The 16,334-nt window shown below is 48.1% G+C and overlaps 1 protein-coding gene across 3 annotated transcripts in view; it reads right to left on the bottom strand.

Moving 5' to 3' along the window:
* Positions 1-11,387, bottom strand: part of DPYSL5 (dihydropyrimidinase like 5) — a 102,791-nt gene extending 91,404 nt beyond the window's left edge. The window contains exon 1 of one of the 3 annotated variants that reach the window (XM_007971191.3): positions 11,226-11,387. The gene's annotated coding sequence lies outside the window, so the exon portion shown is untranslated. Of the gene's footprint in view, positions 1-9,759; positions 9,923-9,975; positions 10,055-11,225 lie in introns of those variants that run through there. The other 2 variants (XM_007971193.3, XM_007971192.3) reach the window with 2 other exon arrangements.
* Between the last annotated feature and the right edge of the window lie 4,947 nt (positions 11,388-16,334).

Here is a 16,334-nt window from a genome sequence, read left to right as displayed (position 1 = left end):
GTGATGTTCACAAAGATATGAATAAGGATTTTTGTGGTTGTACTATCTAAAATAATTAAAAACTGGGACATAACCTTAATGTTCATCAATAAGTAAATGCATAAATAGAATCTAATAACATATAAAAACGAAATGAATTTTAAAAATGGAATCTAGTAATTCCAATGGAACTGAAGACTGTCATTTAAAAGCTTCCATTTGTAAATTAGGTAGAGACATGGAAAAGTTTTGATGAAGGAACAGAATATGAAATAGTTTCCATGCCATGGTAACAACTCTGTAAAAATTTATGTAAACATATGGACAAGGGCTTGAATGGAATCAGCCACAATTACACTAGCTAAGCAAGCAAAATTGTCTATGGGTAGTTTATAATTGATTAAATATTGGAGCATTAGATTCATATATTTTAAAGTACAAAATTAGGCCAGCTGTGGTGGCGGATGTCTGTAATCCTAGCACTTTAGGAGGCCAAGGCGGGGGGGATTGCTTGAGCCCAGCAGTTCAATACCAGCCTGGGCAACATAGGGAGAACCTATCTCTATGAAAAAAAAAAAAAATAGCTGGGTGTGGTGGGATCCACCTGTACCTGTGGCCCCAGCTACTTGGGAGGGTGAGGTGAGAGGATTGCTGGAGCCTGGGAAATGGAGGCTGCCCCGATCGTGCCACTGCACTCTAGCTTGGGTGACGGAGTGAGACCTTGTCTCGAAAAAATATATATATATTACATCCTATATTATAAAAGATACGAAATATGAAATATCTAAGTGCTTAAGGGACTCAGAGTTTAAGCAGTAAGTCGAGGGTTTAAAGATATGTTAAGTCTGGGCTGATCGCGGTGGCTCACGTCTGTAATCCCAGAACTTTGGGAGGCCCAGGTGGGCAGATCACGAGGTCAGGAGATCCAGACCATCCTGGCTAACACGGTGAAACCCCATCTTTACTAAAACTACAAAAAACTAGCCGGGCATGGTAGCGGGTGCCTATAGTCCCAGCTACTCGGGAGGCTGAGGCAGGACAATGGGGTGAACCCAGGAGGCGGAGCTTGCAGTGAGCCCAGATCGCACCACTGCACTCCAGCCTGGGTGACAGAGCGAGACTCCGTCTCAAAAAAAAAAAAAGATATGTTAAGTCTGATCTCATTTACTTGTTTGTATAAAGACAAATACCAAACATGGTAGACCACATGCTAACAAAATCTTCCTCAGGAACAATTTGGGCTGTGAATGGATTGCACAAGGAAAAACCAGCCAAGTTAGGAGTTCATGACTGCCTTGGCAGGCTCCTCTGGCTGCTCATGTTTCATTACCACCATCCTATAATTATGCCTCAACTTTATCCACATTTATGCCTGTCCTTTATCCACACTGGTCATGACCATCACTGCCATCACTCCTGAGCCACACGATGATACTGGCCATGAACATGAGATGCCACAGGCCGAAAGTTTAGTGCTCGTATCTTTGTGCCTCATCTTTTTTTTTTTCATTAGTTGCAGAGGTTCTTTCCATTATAATCCAAATGTAAAAATCCATCTACTTTAAGTTTTTCCAGAAACCTACAGAAAATAAGATATATGTCATAATTCTATTCCTAAATTTTAAAAAGGCAGTGTCCTGTCTGGTCATTATAAGAAATCTGAAATGATTATAAGAAATAAGAAACATAGCCATTATTAGAAATCAATGTCCTGTCTGGCCAAATAAGAAATCTAAACTCTGTGATTCCAAGCTGATCCTTTGGCAGGATTTTTTTTTTTTTTTTTTTTTTTTTTTTTTTTGACAGAGTCTTGCTCTGTCGCCCAGGCTGAAGGGCAATGGAGCAATCTCAGCTCACTGCAACCTCCACCTCCCAGGTTCAAGTGATTCTCCTGCCTCAGCCTTCCCAAGTAGCTGGGACTACAGGTGTGCACCACCATGCCTAGCTAATTTTTGTATTTTTTAGTAGAGATGGGGTTTCGCTATATGTTGGCCAGGCTGGTCTCGAACTCCTGACCTCAGGTGATCTGTCCACCTTGGGCCCAAAAAGTGTTGGGATTACAGGTGTGAGCCACTACGCCCAGCTGAGACTTTTTTTAAGCCACAGAAATCACACAATTCGAAATTGCTATTTGACCCAATACAAGAAATATAAATTAGTTAACAATAAAAATCACTTGTTAATCTTGCCCAAGGCTGTCAGGACACCTCTGGAATGACCTTTGGACCAATGTTGCATTTATAATCTGATTTTCATCTTTTTCGTAAGAAAAAGCAGCAAGCAAGACTAAGGTAGATGTACACTGTTTAGTTTAAAAGTGTTCATTTCAGCCAATCAACTGGTTGTTTGTGGACAATTCTTAAAAATTAGTATAATATATATATTATATATACATATATAATATTTATTACATATAATATATGTATATATTATATATATAATTTTTTAACTGGTAGGTTACTGTGGAGTCAGAGATATAGCTTAAAGTTCTACTTTTTGCTAAAGAATAAGAGTTGGAAGCCAACCTCTGATCAAGTCATAATATTGTGCCAGTCTTTAGGATTTTGGTTTAATCAGCTGCATTGCATACCTCAGAGGATTTTTTTTTTTAATTTCACCATTAATCTTAGCATTTGGCACAATTTACTAAAACAGAACATGTGTGTACCCTTGACCCGCTAATTTCACTCCTAGGCATATATATACCCAACGGAAACACACGCGTTTACCAAGACACCTACTAGAATGTTCACAGCAGCACTGTCCATGAGACCCCCAAACCGGAAACTATCCAACCATTAGCAGCATAACTGACCCATTTGGTACATACATACAATGGGACGCTATATAGCAATGAAAATGAGCAAATTAGATACAACAGTAAGATAAATCTCGCAAATATAACCTTGGGCACAAGAAGCCACTGGTGAGAGAATTTCGGCTACATGATTCCATTTCTAAAAAGTTCAAAAATAGGCAAAGCTGATTGATCTATGTGTAAGGAGTCAGGATATGGAGGAAGAATACTAAGTAACTAGAGACTCCCCTTGAGTACTGATAATTTTCTGTTTCTTTTTTTCCTTTTTTTAAATAATAAGATTTTGAATCAGGCAGGCTTCTGAGCCATAGTAGGCTCAGAGACTCCAATTTTCTGTTTCTTAATTTGGTGCAGATTACATGGGTATGTCTCATCAAACTATACACTTATGGTTTGTACACTTCTCAGTTTGTCTGTTTTACTTCACCACCCTCAGCCACTGTACCCCCCAAAAGTGACTGTTTCATATTTGTGTATTGCCACTTGACAATACGGCAAACTTAAAACAATTTAAATAACCTCATTAACGTTGAAAGTGTTTCACATATGCTGGAAACAGGAGCAAAAAGACATTAAATGAAAAAATTGGGGGTTGTTTTTGAATTTTATAACAGAACAAACATAGCAATCTACGAGGTCAGAAATCTGAAGTAAAAAATTAGAAAGGAGGCGACTTCTGTATCAATAGTGGATCTTGCTCTGCAGAAGGACAAAGGGAAGGACAGGACCAGACAAAAGAAGGGAGAATAAAGACCCAAGGCCTGAGAATTTCGAGCCAGCCCATGGCGGATTTGAAATCAACAAAGGGGCAGCTTAGAAATAGACACTGGAGTGACACAAAGATGGTGTGATTGAGTACCAGGCACAACTAATGGGTGGGAGACACACATTCACAGGGAGTCCAGGCAACAGCAGACCCCAAACCCTTTGCTGAACCAATGAAAGTGGACAGATGTTAGGTAGTGGGGAGTGACACATGCACAACTGAGAATGCAGAAGTTCTCCTTTCTTCCTAAAAGAATCTAGTCATTCACAAAAACTCAATCTTACTTGGGTCAGATGATTTTTTTTTTTTTTTTTTTTTTTTTTTTGAGACAGAGTCTGGCTCTGTCACCCAGGCTGGAGTGCAGTGGTGTGATCTCAGTTCACTGCAACCTCCGCCTCCCGGGTTCAAGTGATTCTTCTACCTCAGCCTCCCGAGTAGCTGGGACTACAGGCACGTGCCACCATGCCCAGCTAAATTTTTGTATTTTTAGTAGAGACGGGGTTTCACCATATTGGCCAGGCTGGTCTCAAACTCCTGACTTTGTGACTTACCAGCCTCAGCCTCCCAAAGTGCTGGGATTTCAGGTGTGAGCCACTGTGCCGGGCATGGGCCAGATGATTTTTAATTTCAAAGGGAGGCCAGGCACGGTGGGTCACACCTGTAATCCCAGCACTTTGGGAGGCCGAGGCAGGCGGATCACCTGAGACCAGGAGTTCCAGACCAGCCTGGCCAACATGTTGAAACCTTGTCTCTACTAAAAATACAAAAATTAGGTGGGCGTGGTGGTGCACGCCTGTAGTCCCAACTACTCGGGAAGCTGAGGCAGGAGAATCGCTTGAACCCAGGAGGCAGAGGTTGCAGTGAGCTGAGATCACACCACTGAACTCCATGGGCGACAGACTCCATCTCAAAAAAAAAAAAAGAAAAGAAAAAGAAAAAAAATTTTAATGCGGAGCCAGAGGTCTCAGTAGCTGGAAAATCCTCTAAAATATTATCTAAAACCATTCAGTCAGTCATTCTTTCAATATTATCTGTTGAACGGTTACTCTGAGCAATATTTTGGGCTAGAAGCCACATGGGTGAGAAAAGAGGTCCAAATTCTATTTTAAACAAGGTGAGGTGCACCATTTTGTAATGGGATAGCCTCTTGCTAAATTATTTAGTTTACTGTGAATCCCACACCCAACTCATAAGGTTCTCAGCTTGAGGTAGTGTTTAAAGGCATGGATCCTTTTATAGTTAGGGTTTCTTTCTTTTTGTTGTTGCTGTCGTTGTTTGTTTTTTTGAGACAGTCTTACTCTGTCACCCAGGCTAGAGTGCAATGGTGTGATCTTGGCTCACTGCAACCTCCACCTCCCCAGTTCAAGTGATTCTTGTGCTTCAGCCTCCTGAGTAGCTGGGGCTACAGGTTGTGCCACCATGCCTGGCTAATTTTTGTATTTTTAGTAGAAACAGGGTTTCACCATATTGACCAGGCTGGTCTCGAACTCCTGACCTCAAGTGATCTTCCTGCCTCAACCTCCCAAAATGCTGGGATTACAGGTGTGAGCCACCGTGCCTGGCCTAGTTAGTTCTTTGTGTCAACTCTGCTATGCTATAGTACCATTATCCAATAGAAGATTTATCTAAGTGTTGCTGTGAAGGTATTTTGTAGATGTGGTTAACATCTATAATCAGTTGACTTTATTTTTTTTTTAATTTTTTAATTTTTGAGATTGTCTTGCTCTGTTGCCCAGGCTGAAGTGCAGTGGTGTAATCACAGCTCACTGCAGCCTCGACCTCCAAGGCCCAAGCAATCCTCCGACGTCATCCTCTCAGGTAGCTGTGCTAATTTTTTTTAACTTTTGTAAAGATGGGGTTTCCCTACGTTGCCCAAGCTGAGTGGTTGACTTTAAGGAAAGGAGATTTTCCTTTATAATGTGGGTGGGCCTCATATGATTAGTTAAAAAGTCTTAAGAGAAAAACTGAGTTTTCCCTGAGAAAGAAGAAATTATAAGTAAAGAGTGTACCATGAGCTCCTGCCTAGTTTCCAGTCCGCCAGCTTTCCCCACAGTTATGGGACTTGCCAGCCTCTCCAACTGCATAAACCAATCCTATTGGTTTTGTTTTTCTGGACAACTGATTTTCTGTTTTTCTGGAGAACTCCAGTTATACTGGAGAACTGATACAGACGGTATTCAAACCCCTTGGGTTCAAGGCCTGGCTCTGCCATGTCCCCATCTGAGTATCCTTTTTACTTTTGTTGCCTCATTTGCAAAATGGGGATAATAACAGCAACCTAATGCATAGGAATCAGAACCACTCCTGGCACACAGTGCTTTGAAAGTGTTTGTGAAACAAATAATTCTGTGGTTCCAAGTTGCACAAAATTCCATATATCTTAGCTGGAAAACCTGAGTTATCTGTATTCCCAACAATTTGCCATCAACCAAACACGATGACTCTTCCCCACACCAGGAACTAAATAGCCTCGGGACAACAGCCCCTCACCAGCCACGCCAGCCTAACCCCACTCAAAGGAATGATGCAGCAAAGCTGAGGTCACAGCACTTCTGGAACACTCTTAATTCTCCAAGTTCTCAGCTGCTAAAAACAGCTGAGCTTAAAGAGGCTGCCAGGAAACAGACTCCACAGAGAGCTATTCCTACTATTTGCAAGGGTGGGAGTTTTAGAAAGGAGTCCTAATCATTCGCTCTGTTCCCACTGTTAATCCCTACGGCAACTTGCCATGGCCCCTTGGGATGAACGATTAAATGGGGAATCAAAGTGTTGTTTTTGTGGACACACATTTTAGGGGCAGAATATGATGCTGCTGCTGATGGTGATGATAACTTTTACTGAGCACTTACGAGACGCCAGACACTGCTCTCAGTGCTAACCATTAACTCATGTAAACCTCAGAACAACCCCTTACGTAGATACTGTTAGGTTGGCACAGAAGTCACTGCAGTTTTTGTCTTTAAAAGTAATGGCAAAAACAGCAATTACTTCTGCACCAACCTAATACAACCATCCTCATTGCACAGATAAACAGAAAGTGACCAAGGTGAAATCTGAACCCAGGTTTTCTGGCTCTCCCTCCGGTACACACTACCGCTGAGCCTGGATTGTGACGAGGGAGGAGGGAGGCGAGGGAACAAGTACAGAACAGGGCTGTGATTGATGGGAGTGCTTGGCAAGCTCGGGTTCAATCAATGATTAAATCAGCTTATTTTAAATGAAACAAGTTTCAAAGACTGAAGTAGAACAAATCATACACCATGTTCCTCCCTGAATTTCCTTTGTGCCCACTTTTATACATAAATACCAAAGCTCACAAAAGATTCATGCTATGGTATTTCAATCTTTCATCTTCATAGAAAAAAAAAGTAAGGCAAAGCGATTTTCAAATTCTCATTTATCCACTAGCAGTGCAATGAAATCAAACACCTGCTTACTTGAAAAATGATAAAACACATTTATTCTTATTTGTTCCCATATTATACCAAGTTTTCCCTACAGGACTTCATGTTGACAAAGATATCCTGTTTTACAGGATTCCTGTGAATTAAGTCTTAGAAGACTTTTCGGGACTACGTTTTTATACCTCAGAAAACAAAAAAGATACACAGGACCAGATTCTATCAGAAACTGGTAAATTTTCACATCAGGAAGATAGACTGGGTCTCAGATACTCTTGTCCAACTTCTCCAGCTCTCAATGTATTTCTATGCCCTAAGAAAATGATCTGAACACAAAATTACATTTTTTTTTTTTTTTGAGATAGAGTGTCACTCTGTTGCCCAGGCTGGAGTGCAGTGGTACAATCTCAGCTCACTGTGACCTCTGCCTCCCGGGTTCAAGCGATTCTCCAGCCTCAGCCTCCCAAGTAGCTGGGACTACAGGTGTGTGCCACCGTGTTAGGCTAATTTTTTTGTATTTTCAGTAGAGATGGAGTTTCACCATGGTGGCCAGGCTAGTCTCGAACTCCTGACCTCAAGTGATCCTCCCATCTCAGCCTCCCAAACTGTTGGGATTACAAGCATGATCCACCGTGCCTGGCCACAATTTACTTTTGCCCCAGAGACCTGCCTATAGTCATGCCGTCCTTTGGCTTATAGTCCCTTGGAGCTAATGCAAGATCATACAGAAGCCTGGACCAGAGAAGCTATTAAGAAGGGGAAATTCTCAGATAGCTATGGCAGGAGAAGAGACGTGGAAGTGCCACATATGAAGTTTACGCCAAGTCCTGAGACCTGATTTTGTCAACTGTGTAAACTTGCCTTGCTGTGGAATTCTTTCCAGAGACAGCAGCATTGAGAATAATGCAATGACCCTGCTAATGTTTGCACCTAGAGAGGTTATGCTGACAACAGCCAGGTCTTCACGTCCCAAGAACATCTTTGTGTACCTAGCCGAGGTCCCCAAGCTCAAGAATGGCACCCCGGAATTCTGGGGACATAAAGTCCTTCTCTGGGCCCACCTGCCTCTCCCCTTTCTGGGTTCTGTCTTCCAGGTGTTTTGCTGGAGCAGCAGCGGAAGGTGGGAGAGGGAGGCTGCTTTCTCTCCATCATCCCTGTAAAAACCGGCTGGTCATACCCGAATTCCTCTTCTGTGGATTCCCTGCCATGAGGAACAGACTGGGATAGATGTTCACAGAATGCTTTAAGAGGATTGCATCCTTTAAAAAATCCATAAAATTATTACAAAAAAGAAGCCAACAAAACCCTCCTTTCTGAGATTGTTCCCTTGGGTAATATTATGAAAACATGTTTCCCATTGAAACTCTCTTACAAGAAAAAAACCTTCATTGTCAGATTTCTGAGTTTCTAATATTGAGATTCCTAGTTTTTATGTACTCTGAATGCATGTTTGTGTGTATGAATAAATACATATATATATAATTAGTTAAAATATAGTATGTGTATATATGTGTGTGTATGTGTGTATATACATATTAATATATACATATATATAATTAGGTTAAAATATAGTTAAAAACAACCAATGAGCAATGTTTCAGATAGTCCTTCCAGACCAGTTTTGTAAATTCTGTGAGGCACCTCCTCAAAACACCATCCTTTAAAACCAGCAAGACATAGCCTACTGCTGACTCCCTATGGCCAGAAAGGACACTCAGACAAGAGGCCTTCACGTTGGCAGCTATCATCTGTCGTGGGCAAGAGCCAACAGTCATAGCACAGTCCTTCACCTTACGCACCAACCTCGTTAAGAAAGAAAATCCTGAGATTTCAAGGCTGGGTTAAGAGAGCTCTCAGTTAACTTAGTGGCAAATGTAAGTGGCATCAGTGAGTTCTACAATGCCAAGTATTGCCCAGTCTGGGAACAAAAACATTCCTGCCTTTTTTTTTTTTTAATGAATGGCAATTTAAAATGATAATTTTATACTAAAGATTCACCTTTAACTTGTCATCTAACCAACTATCAAAGCAACAGTGCAACACAGAGTTCTGGCTTTGGCTATCACTTCACATGTCAAGGCGCTGCAGCGGTGACTTGCAAGGTATTTAGACTGCGGGCAAGAGGCCGAGTGCATGGAAAGCCCTGCTGAAAGCCTGTTTTAGGCTTCCATTCGGTTCATCTGCTTTCCCATGGGCAAGCAACCACCGCCTATCACAGACCCACCCCAGTCTTAGGTCAGTAGACAATATGGGCGAAGTCTGCAAGAGGCGCACTGGCTTGGGTGTGGTCACTGGCAAAGAAAAGCACTGGTCCCCTAGCAGCGGCTCCCAAACCAAGAGCCTCACCCTTGGCGGATCATTTCCACCCGCTTCTCAGCAATTTGACCACAATCCGCACCAGCCCTTACGGCTCCCCCTGAGAAAGCATAGCTGCAGCCCCTAGACTCGGGCCTCCTCGGCAGACAAAGCCGCTGCTCGGGGGAACCCGCGCTGCACCGAGGCGACCTCCAGTCTCTGGCACCTGCGTCGCTGCCCGGCAGCTCCGCGCAGCTAACCACGCCGCGTCTCGGTAGCGGGTGGACAGCGCGGTGCGGGCGGCGGCGCTGCACCGGAAGGCACCCGAGCCGGAGTCAGGGGGTGGCTGTCTGCAGGCCCCCAGGCCGGCGGAGCGCCTCCCACCCGGGATTCCCGGCGGGACCGGGCCCCCACACAGCCCCAAAGACAGCACGTGCCCGGAGGTTCCGCAGGCAGTATTCCCGGCACGCGAAAACTGCACCCTTGCGTCCTGGGGGCACCTGGTTCGTCGTCGGGTGGACACCAGGGTCGGCTATTGTTCTCTGGGTTTCCCCGAAGGGAGACGTCCCCCATGCCGCCTCCCTGGCAGCACCTGCCGCTGGGCAAAGCCTTTCAGCTTCTCGAGAAAAGGGCGTGCCGGGGGGCGCCGCGGAAGATCACAGAACCTAAGCGAGTCGCTACCGGCTGGTTTCAAGCCTGGAGACAAAGCTCCTCACCAAGCCAGCCCAGTCCCGTCCCGGATCTGCCATTCTGGGTCCCTAGGCCCTGTCCGAGGGCCACGCCCAGCCGGCCACCTGGGCCGCCGGGCCCCGCGCCTGCAGCTGAGGATCGTTTGGCCTGAGACCGCCTCTCAGCTGCTTGCCCCTCCCTCCTCGGGAGGCTCCCCTTCCCAGGAGGCGCCCCTCCCTCGCACAGCGCGGGTCTCCTCGCTCTCGTCCTCCCTCCTCAAACCCAGGCGGTCTCCACCCGCCTGCATCCCTCCTCCCCTCCCCATTCTTCAGCAGATCCAGCCTCGCCGGGCGCCACCTGCACCGAGCTCCTTCCTTCGCTCTTCGGACCCGCCCCCGCCCCCGCCCCTTCTCTTTCCTCCTCAAACCCTAGTTCCCACTCCCTGCTCCCCGAGACCCACTACCTGTTCCAAGCCAGCTCCCCAGCCTTCCCCATCCCCATCTTTTCTCAACCCAGGCCTCCCCTCGCCCTCTCCCGGCTTTTCTCCAGCTCAGACTCCAGCCCCGTCCCCAGGCCCGGGGCGTCGACGTCGGTGCCCGCTGAGATCGATGCTGCAAGGCGGGCTCCCGCGCTGAGCTCCAGCCGAGGGACCCAGCTCGGCGCCCGCTCTGGGCTGGGCAGCCGCAGGAGGCCTTTGTGGCTCAGGCAGGAGGCTCGGAGGCGGCGGGCGAGTCCTCTGCAGGCGTCCGCTCCGTTAGCCGGGCGGGTGGAACAGACCGCCGGGTCGGGTCCAGGCTGGGCAGATCCCAACTCGGAGGCGAGAAGGACGGAGGGTGTGTATCTGGGTGGTGTGTGGGACTGGGGACAGCGCAGATCCTGGGGCCGGCAGGACTGGCCCCCGGCCAGAGGCACCCCCGCCCAGCCCTCCAGCGGTCCACTGCACAGCGTCTGGCTAGGGGAGCGGCCCACTGCGTGCTAGGCGCGAAACCCATCGGCCGAGGCGCCTCCTCACCCCAGGGCTTTGCAACCCCGCGAGCACACATTAAACGCTTACTGTGAGCAGGGCCCGGCACGGCGCTTCGTGGGCGTACAAAGAGGACCCCAAGAGCGCCCTGGCTTAACCCCGATGGCCACCTCCCAACCCCAAACCACACCTCCCGCCGCGTCCCCTGTGGCCGGGCCCCAGGCGCACCCGGCTCCCCGCCCTTTTGTGCGCCTCACGCAGAAACAGAAGGGGGAGAGGAGGATGTCCTAGCCCGAGGCGGATAAGCCCACCGACCCCCCTGCCATCACCCACTCCTCCGGGATGCTGCGGCCGCGGGGGCCCGTGGCTCGGTCCGTCTCCGTCTCGCCGCGGCGCCGGAGCTGCGGGTGCTCGGGGCGGCGGCGGCTGCACTCGCGCTCGCTCGGGGGCCGCCTCAGCGCGCCCAGCGCGGGAGTCCAGAGTGGGGAGCGGGGGAGGGGCGCGTGTGGGGGCTGGGAGCGGCCTCCGCCAATCACCGCGCGGCCGGCTCCTCCCGCCGCTCCCCACCTCCGCTAGCAGGTTAAGGGGAGGCGGGGACAGGCGGCGCCCCGCATCCTCGGCGCCGCGCGCGGCCGCCGCCTAGAGACTACAACTCCCGGCAGGCCCTGCTGCAGGGCCGGGGTCCGTTAGCGGACGGAGGGCGCGGCCGGAGAACTCACCGACCCCTCTAGCACTCGGCTCCGTGTTCCCTCGGGTTTCCATGGAGACTCAGGACATCACAAAGCCTGGACGCGCCGAGGCACGGGTCCCCGGGGAGGGCCGGGGGGCGGCTCCGGAGGACACCCCACCTCCCCTCCCCCAGCTGGATCCCACCCCAGGGGCCGAAACAATGCCGCGACCGCCTCTCCCGGGCTGCGGCCGGGCTGCCCTCCGCGGTGGGACCCCGCCGAGGCCGCCTGGTTCGCGCCAAGACCCGCTCTGACGCCCGCGGGATTGCAGGATGCAAAGGGCGGGGTGGGCGTTATAGGAAAACTGTTCTCATGATCAAAGTGATGGCCACTTGGGGCCACCGCAGTTCCATCTGCACCCTGTGAGGTCTCGAACCCGGAGTGCATTCTCTCCACCGAGAAGATTTTGCCCAGGGCCACGCGGGGGCTTCCCTGTTCAGAGCGCTCAGGCCTAGTGCCTGTCTTATTTCTGGCTTATGTCAAGGGACAGTGAAGCCTTTGGAAATTATTCATAACCCAATTTACATTCGTTTCACCTGTTTCTTCATGTTTAAATACATACATGATTTACCAAAATAAACAAATCTAAAAAAGAAGAGGAAGGATCATCCCCGGTTTGTCCCACCTTCCTAGCTAATCCCGGTTCAAGCCTTTGCCATTGATCTGTGTTATTTTCTGCAGTTATAATAATAGTTTGGATTAGTCATTTGCCTCTTTGCACTTAATGTCATTCCAAAGGCGTTGCGATGTGTGTTAAAATGCAGCATCGAGGACCCCCAAGCTGCAGCTGCAGAATCCCTCCCTCTCCGGGCTCCCCCAATATCCGGTGGGGATGAGGAGTCCCCTGGCAGCCATGGCCTCGTGAAGGGGTTCTCTTTGCAGGATACTTTCAAACAAAATGGTGTTCACTACTCCGGGGGCGTGGAGGGGGTCCCCTCTCCCCATCTCAGCAAAATCTACCCGGGCACAGGACCCGCAGAGCCCGCCAAGGCGGGGTTCCCTGCTGTCCTTCCCCGGAGAGCTTAGGGCCTGGACCAGGCCAGGCTGGCCTTCGAGGGATGCATTTCTGGATTACCCACTACTGAGTCTGCACTTCTCCCCTTCCCAACTCCCCTCTGCATGGTGAGCAGAGAGCAGGGAGCCCCCAGGGGAACCTCAAAGCATCCCCAACCCAGCGCAGCCCGGGATGTGGCTGTGAAAACTGCTCCAGCTTGGGGCACTGCCCTGTGAATTCTCCAGGGCTTTGCCCGAACAGGGATGTAGGCAAAATGGACTGGGCGTCAGGGAGGTGGCGTGCAACTCCCAGTGGCCTCCCGGCGGCGGAGTCCAGAGGCTACCGCGCGCAGGCGGTGCTGCGCTTTTTGCTTAAGGGAGAGGGAGCCCCCTAGTGACTATAAATGTTTTCTGCGGCGTTTCGTAGACCTTAAATTTGGACTCTAGCTTCTTAGCTTTCTTGGGCTACCTTCCCCAGTCAGAGAAACGGTTGCCTCTACGTCATCTGTCAGTATAGGACATTAATAAAGGTTGCACCCAAACCAGGGGTTGCATATGTCCTCAGTACTTGACTTCGGTTTGTCGTTGTTAACTTAGGCTCCATTTCCTGGGAAGTAGAAAGAGCACAGAGCTGGGAGTCCCACATTGCTGGGTTGGAATCTTTGCTCCTTCAGTTTCTATCTACTTGACCTTGAGAAAGTGACTTACTCCAGCTGACCCTTAGCTCCCCCCAGAATACTGGGGTCATATACCTTTTTTAAGCTTGTCGTGGAAATTACATGAACAAATGTATATGAAGGCCATAGCATATTGCCTGGCATATAGTGTGCATGCAACAAATGCAGCTATTATTATTTATCCCACAGAAAGTGGTTATTGAACAGTGTGAGGGATATAAGAATATGTGACACTCCCCGCAATAACAGCCACAAAAGGCAATATATTGTGATTTTTATTATAAAGCTCATATTACTACTTGGTCAGATAAAGTAGAATAAGAATTTGGATGGGAAAGAAATCACTTCTGCATAACATTGGGAAATGGAGGAGCTAGAATTTGGATTTCACCTGGATATTGATTTGATGGACAGTTCTAAGCAGAGGTCTGAGATTCCAGGGTGAAGGAGCAAAAGCTTGTGGGTGGGGAACCCAAGGGGATATTTGGAAGACAGCAGAAGAACCCACCATGTCTTGAAAGTCAAGTCCCTGAATGAGGGTGATGGGAAGAGAATGGGGATAGTGAGTTAGGCAGGGGTTGGGGTCAGACCTCACAAAGCCCAGGGCTACTGGTTTTTTATGAGTAAATGTGTTCTGAGTTCCCAACAGTCTTAACAAACTTCAGAATAAAGGCAAGTTAAAGACTACATGAAAGGAGGAGGGAGAAAAAATCACACTTTCTGAACTCCTATTATGAGCCCGGGTCTATTTGGTGTTTTACAACACATCATTTAATCCTTGCTACTCCACACAGCAGGTAGCATTGCTCATCTTACAAATGAGGCTATCTGGACTTAGAGAGGTTAAATGATTTGCCTGGGAAGTCACACTACTGTAAGCAACAGAGCCAGGATTCCAAAGGACATCTGCCTGGTGCAAAGCGGAGCCCTTCCTGCTTCAGCACGTCCTCCTGCCAGCCTCCAGAAGGCCGGATCTCCAGTGCAGAGAGAGCCTGTGACGGTGAGTGACTCTCAAGAAGAGCCCGTTGCCAAGCCATGGGACCCAGACGTTCCTTCCTCTGCAGCTGCAACCTGTTCCTCCTCAAAGTGCCCCCTGGGAAAGGGGCTCTCCAGTATTCCCAGGAGCTTTGTATAATATTAAGTTTCCTCCTCATCCTTCTCTTTTCACTTTTTTTTGCTCCTTATACTTCTCAGTGACAACCCTAGTGTGGGCAACAAATTGTGAAGTCTAGTTAGCCATTAAAAAAAAAAAAAAAAAAAGTGAGGCCAGGTGCAGTGGTTCATGCCTATAATCCCAGCACTTTGGGAGGTCAAGATGGGACCATCACAAAGCCCAGGAGTTTGAGATCAGCCCGGGCAATATAATGAGTCCTTGTCTCTGCAAAAACATTAAAAAAATTAGCTGAGTATGGTGGCAAGCGCTTGTAGTCCCAGCTATTCAGGAAGCTGGGGTGAAAGCATCACTTAAACCCAAGAGGCGGAGGTTGCAGTGAGCCCAGATTGCTCCAGTGCACTCCAGCCTGGGTGACAAAGGGAGACTCTGTCTCAAAAAGAAAAAATAGCCTGGGCATGGTGGCACACGCCTGTAGTCCCAGCACTTTGGGAGGCTGAGGCGGGCGGATCACCTGAGTTCGAGACCAACCTGACCAACATGGAGAAACCTCATCTCTACTAAAAATACAAAATTAGCCAGCCGTGGTGGCACATGCCTGTAATCCCAGCTACTGGGGAGGCTGAGGCAGGAGAATTGCTTGAAGCTGGGAGACGGAAGTTGCAGTGAGCCAAGGTCATGCCATTGCACTCCAGCCTGGGCAACAAGAGTGAAACTCCATCTCAAAAAAAAAAAAAAAAAAGAAAGAAAAGAAAAGAAAAAGAAAAAATAGACCAAGTGCGGTGGCTCAGGCCTGTAATCCCAGCACTTTGGGGGACCAAGGCAGGTGGATAACCTGAGGTCAGGAGTTCGAGACCAGCCTGAGCAACATGGCGAAACTCTATCTCTACTAAAGATACAAAATATTAGCTGGGCGTGGTGGCACGCACCTGTAGTCCCAGCTACTCAGGAGGCTGAGGCATGAGAATCACTCGAACCCGGGTGGCAGAGGTTACAGTGATCCGAGATCGGGCCACTGCACTCCAGCCTGGGCAACAGAGCAAAACTCCGTCTCAATAAAAAAAGAAAAAAAGAAGAAAAAAATTTGGCTGAGGGTGGTGGCACAGGCCTGTAATCCCAGCTCCTCCGGAGGCTGAGGGCTTAGAATCGCTTGCGCCCAGGAGGCAGAGGCTGCAGTGAACTGAGAGCTTGCCATTGCACTGCAGCCTGGGTGACAGAGCAAGACTCCATCTCAAAATAAATAAACAAATAAATAATAAATAAATAAATAAATAATTGTCAACTAGCAGTCAAACCTGTGTATTCAAGTCAGTGCCACAAAGCAGGAGCCAAATTTAAAAAGCGCAGGGCCAAGGGGGCAACAAGACAGACAGACTTTGGGAGAGGGAGGCAGGACAACAGAGAAAGCATGAAGAAGATCTAAAGACATAGAGATACTCAGATACACAAACAGGGGAATGAGACTGGGAGGGTTCCAGGCCCCAGAGCGATGACTACTGTCAGACAGGGGACGGAGGAAGAGGCCTGGGGAGGCTGAGGGGGTGCTGTGCTAGAGCTGAAACATCAAAATAAATTCCAATGGTTTATCACTACCCTTGAAACTCCGAAGAACTCTCCAAAAATTTAAATCATTCCTTCTGGCCTAGGGAAGTTGTTTTTTTTTCTTTCCTTTTTTTTTTTTCTGCTTTTATTTTTAAATTTCAAAGTTTAATTTTGAAATGCAAGTTTGCCTTCTCTTGGAACGAGAATGGCCACAAACCAGCATAAAGAAGGAATTGCTGGATGATTCCAGCTGCCCCAGCCTTGTAGCAGAAATCTACAATGTTAAATTGGCATTTATTTCACGCACATGTAGAGGTTCTTTAAGCCAAACAAAGCTAGAAATTGCATAGTCTCACAATGCCAACATTATCCAGATGAAGATAATGAGGCT

The sequence above is a fragment of the Chlorocebus sabaeus genome, chromosome 14, assembly GCF_047675955.1.
Source record: "Chlorocebus sabaeus isolate Y175 chromosome 14, mChlSab1.0.hap1, whole genome shotgun sequence".
Taxonomy (NCBI): domain Eukaryota; kingdom Metazoa; phylum Chordata; class Mammalia; order Primates; family Cercopithecidae; genus Chlorocebus; species Chlorocebus sabaeus.
The sequence above is the reverse complement of the archived record's forward strand: the minus strand, read 5'-3'. Positions and strand labels throughout refer to the sequence as shown.